The sequence below is a fragment of the Arachis hypogaea genome, chromosome 16 (assembly GCF_003086295.3).
Source record: "Arachis hypogaea cultivar Tifrunner chromosome 16, arahy.Tifrunner.gnm2.J5K5, whole genome shotgun sequence".
Classification (NCBI taxonomy): Eukaryota; Viridiplantae; Streptophyta; class Magnoliopsida; order Fabales; family Fabaceae; genus Arachis; species Arachis hypogaea.
In genome coordinates this window covers 38,928,218-38,940,789 of record NC_092051.1, presented here as the reverse complement: position 1 = coordinate 38,940,789, position 12,572 = coordinate 38,928,218, and the positions used below count along the sequence as shown (strand labels likewise).

The 12,572-nt window shown below is 34.3% G+C and overlaps 1 non-coding gene across 1 annotated transcript; it reads right to left on the bottom strand.

Moving 5' to 3' along the window:
- Positions 1-11,189: 11,189 nt before the first annotated feature.
- Positions 11,190-11,297, bottom strand: LOC112760218 (small nucleolar RNA R71). The gene has a single exon (XR_003180669.1). It is a non-coding gene; the product is annotated as a small nucleolar RNA R71 (small nucleolar RNA).
- Positions 11,298-12,572: the final 1,275 nt, after the last annotated feature.

Sequence of the window (12,572 nt, the reverse complement as noted above, 5' to 3'; positions counted from 1 at the left end):
TGTCTTCCGAAGAGGATTTACTCACTACTTTATCACTAGACGAGTTGCTTTCGTTTTCCTCTTCATTTTTCTGAGAGACCTCCAATCCATCAAGGTTGCCATCAGATTCATTTGATGTGTCATCCTCATCACCACTATTTGAAGATGTTGACACTGTAATTGGTTCAAGTCTTCTCTTTATCCGGCGGCTTGAGTAAGTAAAATTGGGTTTTTTTTTTCTTACAAGCCTACCAGAAGTCTTTCTCAAAGAAGGATTGGTAGTAAGAGAGGTGGTTTTTTCCTCTGTAACAAAAAAAAAGTTAAAATAGGTGCCATTTTCAAAAGGCATTATACATGAAGAAAATAACATTAATAACAACAACACAAAGAGGAACATAATTTTTGAAATCAAAATGGGCAAATAATTTAGTTTTAATTACCTTTTTTGACGATTGATGCTCTCTTCACTTGTTGCATTATGAGAGCAGTGGTCATCCTTTGACAACAAGTATTGAAAGCAACTTTAATGGAAAAGTAATAAGTTTTCCACCAAGAAAAGAATGAATATGTGGTCAATAGACAAGGTTTAAAAGGGAATAGGTAAAATTTATGTCTCCACAAAGTATTATCCTTCTGAATGTGCAACAGATCTTCTAGTGAAGTAGCTTTGACGTGCAAAGAGTGTGACCCCTGAAGATGGTAAGAAGATGGAATGACCTGAGCTAACCCAAATTGCCTAGAAATGGCGTTTGGCATATAGACCACTGTTCTTAGGTCATCTTCACCTGGGAATCCAGCAAAAAGTAATTGGGGAGTCAAGAACTGTGACCAAATAGTGATACTTTCTTTTTGTGTAATCCTGGCTGGGGTAAGAGATCGCGTCAACCATTCAAAATCAGTTTGACAATTAACAAAAGGAGTCAGATTGATGTTGTGGTCTTTCTCTGGTAAGTAATAAATGCACAGAAGAAGTGTTTCATCTTATCATGTGAGGCCATTAACTTATCCGGAAAAACTAAGTTGAGCAGACGGTGTCCTGCAATTACAGAATCTGTAGGACCTTTTTGGGTCAAGCGCTGTTGTAGCTCAGACTCAAAAATGGAAGACAGCCACAATTGAAAGAACCAAACAGGACCGTCAACATTAGTGATTCTCTTCTTCTCCCTCATAAGGTCCGTGATCCAATCCAGAGTGAGATATAGTCGAGTTAGAAACAATTTGGCTAAACACAACTTCCTACCTTCGGCTAACATAATGGCCAATGGGAGATAAGTGACTTCAACTTGAATACTCTGGGTACAGAAAACAACGCCGCTCAACCAATAGAGAAGAAAGGCAATATGCTCATTATCCGAAACAGGTGCTTCATCTTGACCTCTGTTATTGAGAATGAAACTCTGGTAAGTGGTAGAAGAGATATCAATGGCATACTTAACTCCTGTGGTCGACTTGGTGGTAGTTAAAATTTTCCCTCCTAAAGGAGGTAGGTCCGTTATAGCAGCTACATCCAGAAGAGTAGGCGTAATCATACCATATGGGATATAAAAATTGTGAGAAGTCTCATTCCAGAAATACAAAGCACCTCCCATTAATCCTGAATTGACAGTGTAAGAGTTTTTACTAAGCTGAATTAGATCATATATTTCAATCTCTTTCCACAAGATCATCTTCTCAGTTTCAACCCTATCTAACCAAGTACGGTAACCTCCAATGTTAGCCTTTGGGGATTTCTGAACAACTTGTTGTTGGAATCGAAGTATCCAATAGGAATGGAATCTTGAAAAGCAACGGTTTTTCTTTGAGGGTGACCAGGAAAAAAAATTTATTTTGTTGGCAACTTTGGGATAATAGGGCCGACAAAATCTGAGTCTACACCGTCAATAGTGAAAGGGAGTAGCACCTGAGATTTTCATATTTTTTATTTTGTGGCCTCTGGTTCAGGAGTAAAATCTTTGCCCTTTTTGACAATATGCTTATCACAAATGACCACTTTAGATGAAGAAGGAGGACTTGTTGACAGATGGTGGCTTGAGGTTGCCATAACAATGCAGATTGAAAAAATCCAGGTTTTGGGTGCCGAGGTTGTCAACGATCAACAAACAAGCTGTAAAGGTAGAAAAAAATGAAATTGAACTTATATGTGTTTAATTTGGTTTAAGCAGTAAGCAAAGATTTAACATAAAACAAGACTTAATACTGCTTGTCAATACTCATGAATATAAAAAAAAATCATAAATGAAACATGAAAAAAAATTCATTATCTACTAGATTGATCATTGCTAAAAGTAAGGAGAAGGTGTATATAATCTAAGCAAATTCCTTTGTTTTCTATTGCATTTGTGTAACGTTGCTTCAGAGCATTGTCAGGGATCCTAAAATTGCATTCTTCATTAAAAAATCCAATGGCAAAAAAATAATGCAAAAGCTAAATTATTCCTAATTAATATGGCCACAAGATAGCAATTATTTCTACTTACATTGGAAAAAGTCTGGTAAAACAAGCTCACTTAAAATAGATCATGTTAGTGAAGGAGCCAAAACAAGCTCACTTACTATTAAAAAGAAGTTGGTAAATATATACACAAAGAAGTCTGGTAAAGTATCTCCTTCAGCAAGACCTCGAAGATTAGAAGATAGATGAACCAACGGAAAACAAATTGAAGAAATTCAAAACCTTGATCCTCAACACATCATGAACAGGTTCTGGGGTAGCACACAATTTTCAATTAGGGAACATCAGGTTATATTTGTAGATATAATAATATATTACCAAAAAAAAATAAAAGGGATGAAATTTCGACATATTTGTACCAAGAAAATGAACTATCCCTTCTATCCCTTCTACCTCTTCTTTTATACTTGAAAATAGAAAAAAAAGACAGCAAAATAGCAAAATTGAAGAATAGGGTTAACAATCAAATCGTAATTTGAGTCAAAGAATGTAAAATAAAAAAGGAGAATGCTCTTCAGAGTAAGATTCTAGTACTCAGTTATGAATAACACAAGGGATATTTTGCATGCCATTTTTGGGATTAAGATTTCTCTGAATCAACAATGAAAAAGAAAAAGACAAAAATGGAGCTAGCAATGAAATCCTACCTGAAATATCAGAAGATCTAGATACAGTTGAATTCTTGTGAATGGAAGAAACCCACCATAGTAGATGAAATTTGGAAGAATAAGAGACGCAGAGTTGAAGAAGAAACTGTTGATTGTTCAAACACTAATGTATTCACTCTCTCACAAGTATTACAAGAAGATAAGAGTACTGAACTGTCTCACTTTTTTGTTTAGCCAAAATAAAAATAAATAAATGAATAAATAAAATAACAAAAAAAGAAAAAGAGTACGAGTACTCTTGTGTGTTCTCTAGGTGACGTTTCAAACTATTGTTATTTTTATATACATTTTAAAAGAGAAAATATATATATATATATATATATATATATATATATATCTTTTTTTATTATTATATATATTTTTTTATATTGTTATATATATATATATAATAAAAAATAATAAAAAATAAAAAATAAAAAATAAAAAAAATAAATAAATAAACATATGTTTGTATATACTCCTTTTATTATTATAAACAATTTTTTTTTCACTTTTAATCACTGTATGACTTCAAATAAAAAATTGTGGGGCGTTATATTAGACAAAATATGATTTTTATAAGAAAATTATAAAAAGAAATAATTAGTTACATGATGATGTCTCCATATATAATATTTATATTTATTTTAATTAAATTAAGTCATTTGACAGTTTGGTTATTTATTTGATTTTTGAAATTGACATCAAGCAAGAAATGCGGGAACAGTTACGGGACAATTCAAATTTTTCGCAAGTGGTGTACAAAAGGTAATTGTCAGCTGACATTAGGTTAGTCTATAAGTAGAGCTTTAAGAACACATTGTAGGGTGTTCAGTTCTTTTGAAAAACACTTAGAAACCCAAAACGCTCTCAATCATTTAGCATCATAGAGTAAAATTAGGAATCTTAAGTAATTCCTCTAAAATCAAACACTTGTAATTTGCTTTCTTCCCAGTTTTTATTAATAAAATTTCTCTACTTTTACTTATTCTTCTTTTTACGTTTATGTTTCTTTCTTCATCTTCTCTTTAATTTATTGTTTGTTTTAATTTCTACAATTTACTTTGCCTCCGGCACATTGCATTTATTTGTTTATTTGTTACTTTCAATCCTTTTTAATTCTTATTGACAATAAAATTGCGACATTGAGATACCCTCATTTTCTTTTAAACAATAAAAAAAATTTGAGTAAAACACCCATACAACAAACAAAATTTCAAATTTTTAAACGAAATAATTAAATATAATTTTTGAAATTTCAAATTTACGAAATTTCGTTTGTTGTATGGGAGTACATAAAATTTTGTTTGTTGCATGGGGTACATAAAAATTTAAAATATAATTTAAATAACCTTATCCCAAAAAGAACTCAATGGAGATGTATTCATTGGTTTATCCGGAGTAACCGTGTTAATAGTGGACATTTTAACGGTGCACTTATGAATGTGTTAACGTGCTTATTTTAAATGGACAGTTCATCTTTCCTTTTATTTAAAATACACGGTTTATCTTTCCTATTATTTGAAACATTCTATTTTTTAGAGTTTGGTCAAATTAAAAGCATTAATATTTTTTATTATTTTTAAAAATTATATTTAATTATTTATAAATGCATATATCTCGTTTACACTCACAATGTAAACGAGATACGTACAAAATTATCTCGTTTACAATGTAAACGAGATAAGAAAAGAATATTTATTTTAGTAAATATTTTTTAAATTATTTATTTTAGTAATTATTATATTTAATTTATTTATTAAAAAAAAACACAGGAGGTGCTGTGTAGGGATGGCAAAAATCCCCAGCAGGGCGAGTACCCGCGGGGATTTACCCATCACGGGACAGATATGGGGACGATTTTGTACCCGTGGGGACGGGAGACGGGGCCCCGTATATTAAACGGGGCGGGGGCGGGGATAGAGGTCCCCGCCTCGTGGAGACCCGTTTAAACCCCGTTTATGTAGAAAGACTAGAATACCCTTAATATATATATCATATGAAGGAAAGTGAAAACCCTAGCCGTCACACTTGCAATTCACAATCTTCAACCTAGTCTCTGAACTCTTCACCACCCTCAAACCTCAGCCTCTCGCCCTCTCTGAACCACGCACGGTCGCACCATCATCACCACCGACCGCCACCGACTGCCACCTCTCGCCCTCTCAGTCCTTCACCAATACGGCGCTACCTTCCACCCCTCATTCCATCACCGCCACCTCTCACGCACTGTGGAGTGGCCGTCAGTCAGGTCACGATACATCACGCACACCGCATCAGGGAGTCTGTCAGTCAGGTCACAATACCTCACGCCGATCGTCACCTCTTCTCTGGTTGTCGCGCCTTTGCTTGTCGTCACCTCTTCGCGTCGGGTAACTGGGTAAGTCATAGAACACTGCTCACACATGCTTTACTGCTGCTTCTCCTCTTCACTCCTCACCGTGATTGATTTGATTCTGGATTTCTGATTTAGGGTAATTAGGTTTAGAGTTCTGAATTTTCTGATTATGATTTCTATTTAGGGTTGATTTGATTCTGAATTTTTGATTTAGGATAATTAGGTTCTTAGTTCTGAATTTTTTTATTCTAATTTTTATTTAGGGTTATTTGATTCTGGATTTTTAAATTTGGGTAATTAGGTTCTAAGTAGTAAATTTCTGATTCTGATTTCTATTTTGGTATTTTGATTTTTTTATAATTTTCTGGTGATCATTATCGGATCAATGTCATTCTTAAATCTAAGAAGTTTGCAACATTCATCCTGGTTTGATATCAACATGTAATATTCCCTGTTTACAACATTCATCCTGGTTTGTAACTCAGATTTTATTTTATTTGATTTTGGATTAAAGTGATTTTGGATTAGAGTGGTCAACAATCTATCATTATTCGTTAGTTTGTTCTTTTGTTTTTTGTTTTTTTTTTAACTCATTTTATTATTTTCTCAAACATCTGTATTATTTGGGAACTTTTTTTAATTCTATTCTGACGTTATTAGGAGCATTGAGTTCTTATTGGAAGAAAGAAGATAATGAAGTAAAGTTGTGTAGTCTATTATTTTTTTGAAAAAAGAGTTGTGTCATTGATTAAGGAGATGAAGACTAAAATTCTTAATGCATTGATGTTTTAAAAACTTAATAACTGTTCTTTTTATTCATTTTATGTACAATTTTGTTTCTTTTGATTGGTTAATCATGCATTGATTTAGGATGTTGACTAGATAAACCTAATGAAACTATGGTTTACAAAAGGAAAAAATGAAAGTTAAGTGAGATTATAAAGATTAGCCTCATTTATATATACATAAGTTTAAATTAAGGTCAAACTGGTCAGAGATAGATGTAAGAGAATTCCATATCCAAAAGACAAAGATCCCTACTTCAATGAGCCACAAAATTGGTCCCTGATTATTACTTAATAATAACATATATATTTATTGATTTTCTAATTCCGTTGATTTCATTTGAAGCATGCTTAAAGAATATTCATCCATCTCTTCAGTTACATGTATAGCAATTGTTACATTATTGACTTATTGAGTTATTATATGCTTTTAACTTTAAATAGTTTTCTTGTCGATGTAGGATTCAAGAAAGTCAGAATCTACCATCACTACCATTACGGGATGAAAAGAAGATTGAGATGGTGAAATTATGTTTTTATAATGTCATGAACTTTATTTGGTTGTTTATGAACATGGTTGGTTGTTTATGTAATATTTGGTTATTTATGGATATGTTTGGATGTTTATATTTGTTGTTATTGCTATTTAGGTCTTTAAAGATTATGGATATTATGTTTGTAATGGCAATTGAGGATTATCTTTGATTTTCTCTAATTTTTTCATTTTTTTCAATTTTTATTATTTTTTACAAAAATCCGCGGATATCCGCGGAGACCCAGGTCCCCGGCGGATATGGGGTCCCTTTACCCGTCATGGGGACGGGGCGGGGACAGGGACAGATATTGGGGGCGGGGGCATTGATGAGCGGATAATTTATAAGCTTTTTGGCATTATTTTTAGTATGTTTTTAGTAGGATCTAGTTACTTTTAGGGATGTTTTCATTAGTTTTTATGTTAAATTCACATTTCTGGACTTTACTATGAGTTTGTATATTTTTCTGTGATTTCAGGTATTTTCTGGCTGAAATTGAGGGACTTGAGCAAAAATCAGATTCAGAGGTTGAAAAAGGACTGCTGATGCTGTTGGATTCTGACCTCCCTGCACTCAAAGTGGATTTTATGGAGCTACAAAACTTAAAATAGCGTGCTTCCAATTGCGTTGGAAAGTAGACATCCAGGGCTTTCCAGCAATATATAATAGTCCATAGTTTGGCCGAGTTTAGATGACGCAAAAGGGCGTTGAACGCCAGTTCTATGCTGCAGTCTGGAGTTAAACGCCAGAAACACGTCACAAACCAGAGTTGAACGCCAAAAACACGTTACAACTTGGCGTTCAACTCTAGAAGAAGCCTCTGCACGTGTAACATTCAAACTCAGCCCAAGCACACACCAAGTGGGCCCCGGAAGTGGATTTATGCATCAATTACTTACTTCTGTAAATCCTAGTAACTAGTTTTGTATAAATATGACTTTTTACTATTGTATTTTCATCTTCGGATCATCTTGGGACGTCTAGTTCTTAGATCATGGGGGCTGGCCATTCGGCCATGCCTGAACCTTTCACTTATATATTTTTCAACGGTAGAGTTTCTGCACTCCATAGATTAAGGTGTGGAGCTCTGCTGTTCCTCATGAATTAATGCAAAGTACTACTGTTTTCTATTCAATTCAACTTATTCCACTTCTAAGATATCCATTCGCACCCAAGAACATGATGAATGTGATGATTATGTGATGCTCATCATCATTCTCACTTATGAACGCGTGTCTGACAAACACTTCCGTTCTACATGCAACCAAGCTAGAATGAGTATCTCTTAGATATCTAATACAGGGGACCGAGTCCGAGTTATTAGTAACTTCGTGGTATAAGTTAGAACCCATGGGTGGCCATTCCTGAGATCCGGAAAGTCTAAACCTTGTCTGTGGTATTCCGAGTAGGATCTAGGAAGGGATGGCTGTGACGAACTTCAAACTCGCGAGTGCTGGGCGTAGTGACAGACGCAAAAGGAGGGTGAATCCTATTCCAGTATGATCGAGAACCTCAGATGATTAGCCGTGCCGTGACAAAGCATTTGGACCTTTTTCACAAGAGGATGGGATGTAGCCATTGACAACGGTGATGCCCTTACAGAAAGTTTGCCATGGAAAGGAGTAAGACTGATTGGATGAAGACAGCAGGAAAGCAGAAGTTTAGAAGAATGAAAGCATCTCTATATGCTTATCTGAAATTCTCACCAATGAATTACATAAGTATTTCTATCTTTATTTTCTATTTATTTACTATTTATTTTCGAAAACTCCATAACTATTTGATATCCGCCTGACTGAGATTTACAAGGTGACCATAGCTTACTTCATACCAACAATCTCCGTGGGATCGACCCTTACTCACGTAAGGTTTTATTACTTGGACGACCCAGTGCACTTGCTGGTTAGTTGTGCGAAGTTGTGAAGTTATGTTTGGACCATGGTTCTGTGCACCCGTTTTTTGGCGCCATTGCCAGGGAGAGAACGAACAACAAATTTTACAACCTAATCTGAGTAACAATTTCGCATGTATCAAGTTTTTGGCGCCGTTGCCAGGGATTGTTTGAGTTTGGACAACTGACGGTTCATCTTGTTGCTCAGATTAGGTAATTTTTTTTTGTTTTATTTTCAAAAATTTTTCAAAAATCTTTCAAAAATTTCTCATCTGTTTTCGAAAATTATTCTAAAATTTTTAAGAATGAATTCTAGTGTTTCATGAAGCATGTTGAAGCCTGACTGGCTGTAAAGCCATGTCTAAATTCATTTGGACTGGGGCTTCCAACCCAACATTATCAAGAGCAAGCTAGTTGTTGCTAATCCACCTGCTGCTGTTCCTGATCCACCTGATTTACATGCTAAAGCTTGACTGGCTATTAAGCCATGCCTAACCCTCAGATTGGAGCTTTAGACTAAGAGTACAAGATTCCTGGAATTCACATTAAAAATTTTGGAATCCTTATTTTTCTTTTTCACATTAATTTTCGAAAAATCCAAAAAAAAAAAAAATTCATAAAATCATAAAAATAAAAAATATTTTGTGTTTCTTGTTTGAGTCTTGAGTCAATTTTAAGTTTGGTGTCAATTGCATGTTTTAAAGTTTGCATTTTTCAAAAATTCATGCATTCATAGTGTTCTTCATGATCTTCAAGTTGTTCTTGGCCAGTCTTCTTGTTTGATCTTGATGTTTTCTTGTTTTGTGTCTTTTCTTGTTTTTCATGTGCATTCTTGCATTCATAGTGTCTATACATGAAAAATTTCTAAGTTTGGTGTCTTGCATGTTTTCTTTGCATCAAAAATTTTTCAAAAATATGTTCTTGATGTTCATCATGATCTTCAAAGTGTTCTTGGTGTTCATCTTGACATTCATAGTGTTCTTGCATGCATCATGTGTTTTGATTCATAATTTTCATGTTGTGAGTCATTTTTTTTGTTTTTCTCTTTCATCATTAAAAATTCAAAAATAAAAAAAATATCTTCCCCTTTTTCACTCATAAATTTCGAAAATTTGGATTGACTTTTTCGAAAATTTTTAAAATTCAATTGTTTCTTATGAGTCAAATCAAATTTTTAATTTAAAAATCTTATCTTTTTCAAAATCTTTTTCAAAAAATTAAAACTTTTTCATTTTTCTTATTTATTTTTGAAAATTTTAAAAATATTTTTCAAAAATCTTTTTCTTAAGTTTATCTCATAATTTTCGAAAATATCATCAAAAATTAATGTTTTGATTCAAAAATTTCAAGTTTGTTACTTCCTTGTTAAGAAAGATTCAAACTTTAAGTTCTAGAATCATATCTTGTGATTTCTTGTGAATCAAGTCATTAATTGTGATTTTAAAAATCAAATCTTTTTCAAAACTAATTCTAATCATATCTTTCAATCATATCTTTTCAAAAATATTTTTTTACCTTATCTTTTTCAAAAACATATCTTTTTCAAAAATTTGATTTTAAAAATATCTTTTCTAACTTCTTATCTTCTTATCTTTTCAAAAATTGATTTCAAAATTTGTTTCAACTAACTAACTAACTTTTTGTTTGTTTCTTATCTTTTTCAAAACTACCTAACTAACTCTCTCTCTCTAATATTCGAAAATACTTCCCTCTTTTTCAAAAAAATTCTTTTTAATTAATTAATTGTTTCAATTTGTAATTTTAATTTTATTCCCCCTTTAATTTTCGAAAATCACTAACTCTTTTTCAAAAATTATTTTCGAAATTCTCTCTCTCATCTCCTTCTATTTATTTATTTATTTACTAACACTTCTCTTCATCTCAAATCACTGTTCCTATCCTCACCCTTCTGTTTGGATTCTCCTTTCTTTTCTCTCTTCTACTCTTCTTTTCTTCTACTTACACAAGGGAACCTCTATACTGTGGCAAAGAGGATCCCTGTTATTTTCTGTTTTCTTCTTTTTCATATGAGCAGGAGCAAGGACAAGAACATTCTTGTTGAAGCAGATCCTGAACCTGAAAGGACTCTGAAAAAGAAACTAAGAGAAGCTAAAATACAACAACCCAGAGACAACCTTACAGGAATTTTCGAACAAGAAAAGGAGATGGCAGACACACCTAACAACAATAATGCAAGGAGGATGCTTGGTGACTTTACTGCACCTAATTCCAATTTACATGGAAGAAGCATCTCCATCCTTGCCATTGGAGCAAACAACTTTGAGCTGAAACCTCAATTAGTTTCTCTGATGCAACAAAACTGCAAGTTTCATGGACTTCCATCTGAAGATCCCTTTTAGTTCTTAACTGAATTCTTGCAGATCTGTGATACTGTTAAGACTAATGGAGTAGATCCTGAAGTCTACAGGCTCATGCTTTTCCCTTTTGCTGTGAGAGACAGAGCTAGAATATGGTTGGATTCTCAATCTAAAGATAGCCTGAACTCTTGGGATAAGCTGGTCAAGGCTTTCTTAGCCAAGTTCTTTCCTCCTCAAAAGCTGAGTAAGCTTAGAGTGGATGTTCAAACCTTCAGACAGAAAGAAGGTGAATCTCTCTATGAAGCTTGGGAGAGATACAAGGAACTGACCAAAAAATGTCCTTCTGACATGCTTTCAGAATGGACCATCCTGGATATATTCTATGATGGTCTGTCTGAATTAGCTAAGATATCATTGGATACTTCTGCAGGTGGATCCATTCACCTAAAGAAAACGCCTGCAGAAGCTCAAGAACTCATTGACATGGTTGCTAATAACCAATTCATGTACACTTCTGAGAGGAATCCTGTGAGTAATGGGACGCCTCAAAAGAAGGGAGTTCTTGAAATTGATACTCTGAATGCCATATTGGCCCAAAATAAAATATTGACTCAGCAAGTCAATATGATTTTTCAGAGTCTGAATGGAATGCAAGCTGCATCCAACAGTACTCAAGAGGCATCTTCTGAAGAAGAGGCTTATGATCCTGAGAACCCTGCAATAGCAGAGGTAAATTATATGGATGAACCTTATGGAAACACCTATAACCCCTCATGGAAAAATCACCCAAATCTCTCATGGAAGGATCAACAAAAGCCTCAACAAGGCTTTAATAATGGTGGAAGAAACAGGTTTAGCAATAGCAAGCCTTTTCCATCATCCACTCAGCAACAGACAGAGAATTCTAAACAAAATACCTCTAATTTAGCAAACTTAGTCTCTGATCTGTCCAAGGCCACTGTAAGTTTCATGAATGAAACAAGATCCTCAATTAGAAATTTAGAGGCACAAGTGGGCCAGCTGAGTAAGAAGATCACTGAAACTCCTCCTAGTGCTCTCCCAAGTAATACAGAAGAAAATCCAAAAGGAGAGTGCAAGGCCATTGAATTGACTATCATGGTCGAAACCACAAGAGAGGAGGAGGACGTGAATCCCAAGGAGGAAGACCTCCTAGGACGTCCAGTGATCAATAAGGAGTTTCCCTTTGAGGAACCAAAGGAATCTGAGGTTCATCTAGAGACCATAGAGATTCCATTGAACCTCCTTATGCCCTTCATGAGTTCTGATGAGTATTCTTCTTCTGAAGAGAATGAGGATGTCATTGAAGAGTAAGTTGCCAAGTTCCTTGATGCAATAATGAAGCTGAATGCCAATTTATTTGGTAATGAGACTTGGGGAGATGAACCTCCCATGTTCACCAATGAACTAAATGCATTGGATCAACTGAGATTGCCTCAGAAGAAACAGGATCTTGGAAAGTTCCTAATACCTTGTACCATAGGCACCATGACCTTTGAGAAGGCTCTATGTGACCTGGGGTCAGGAATAAACCTCATGCCACTCTCTGTAATGGAGAAATTGGGAATCTTTGAGGTACAAGCTGCTAAAATCTCATTAGAGATGGCAAAC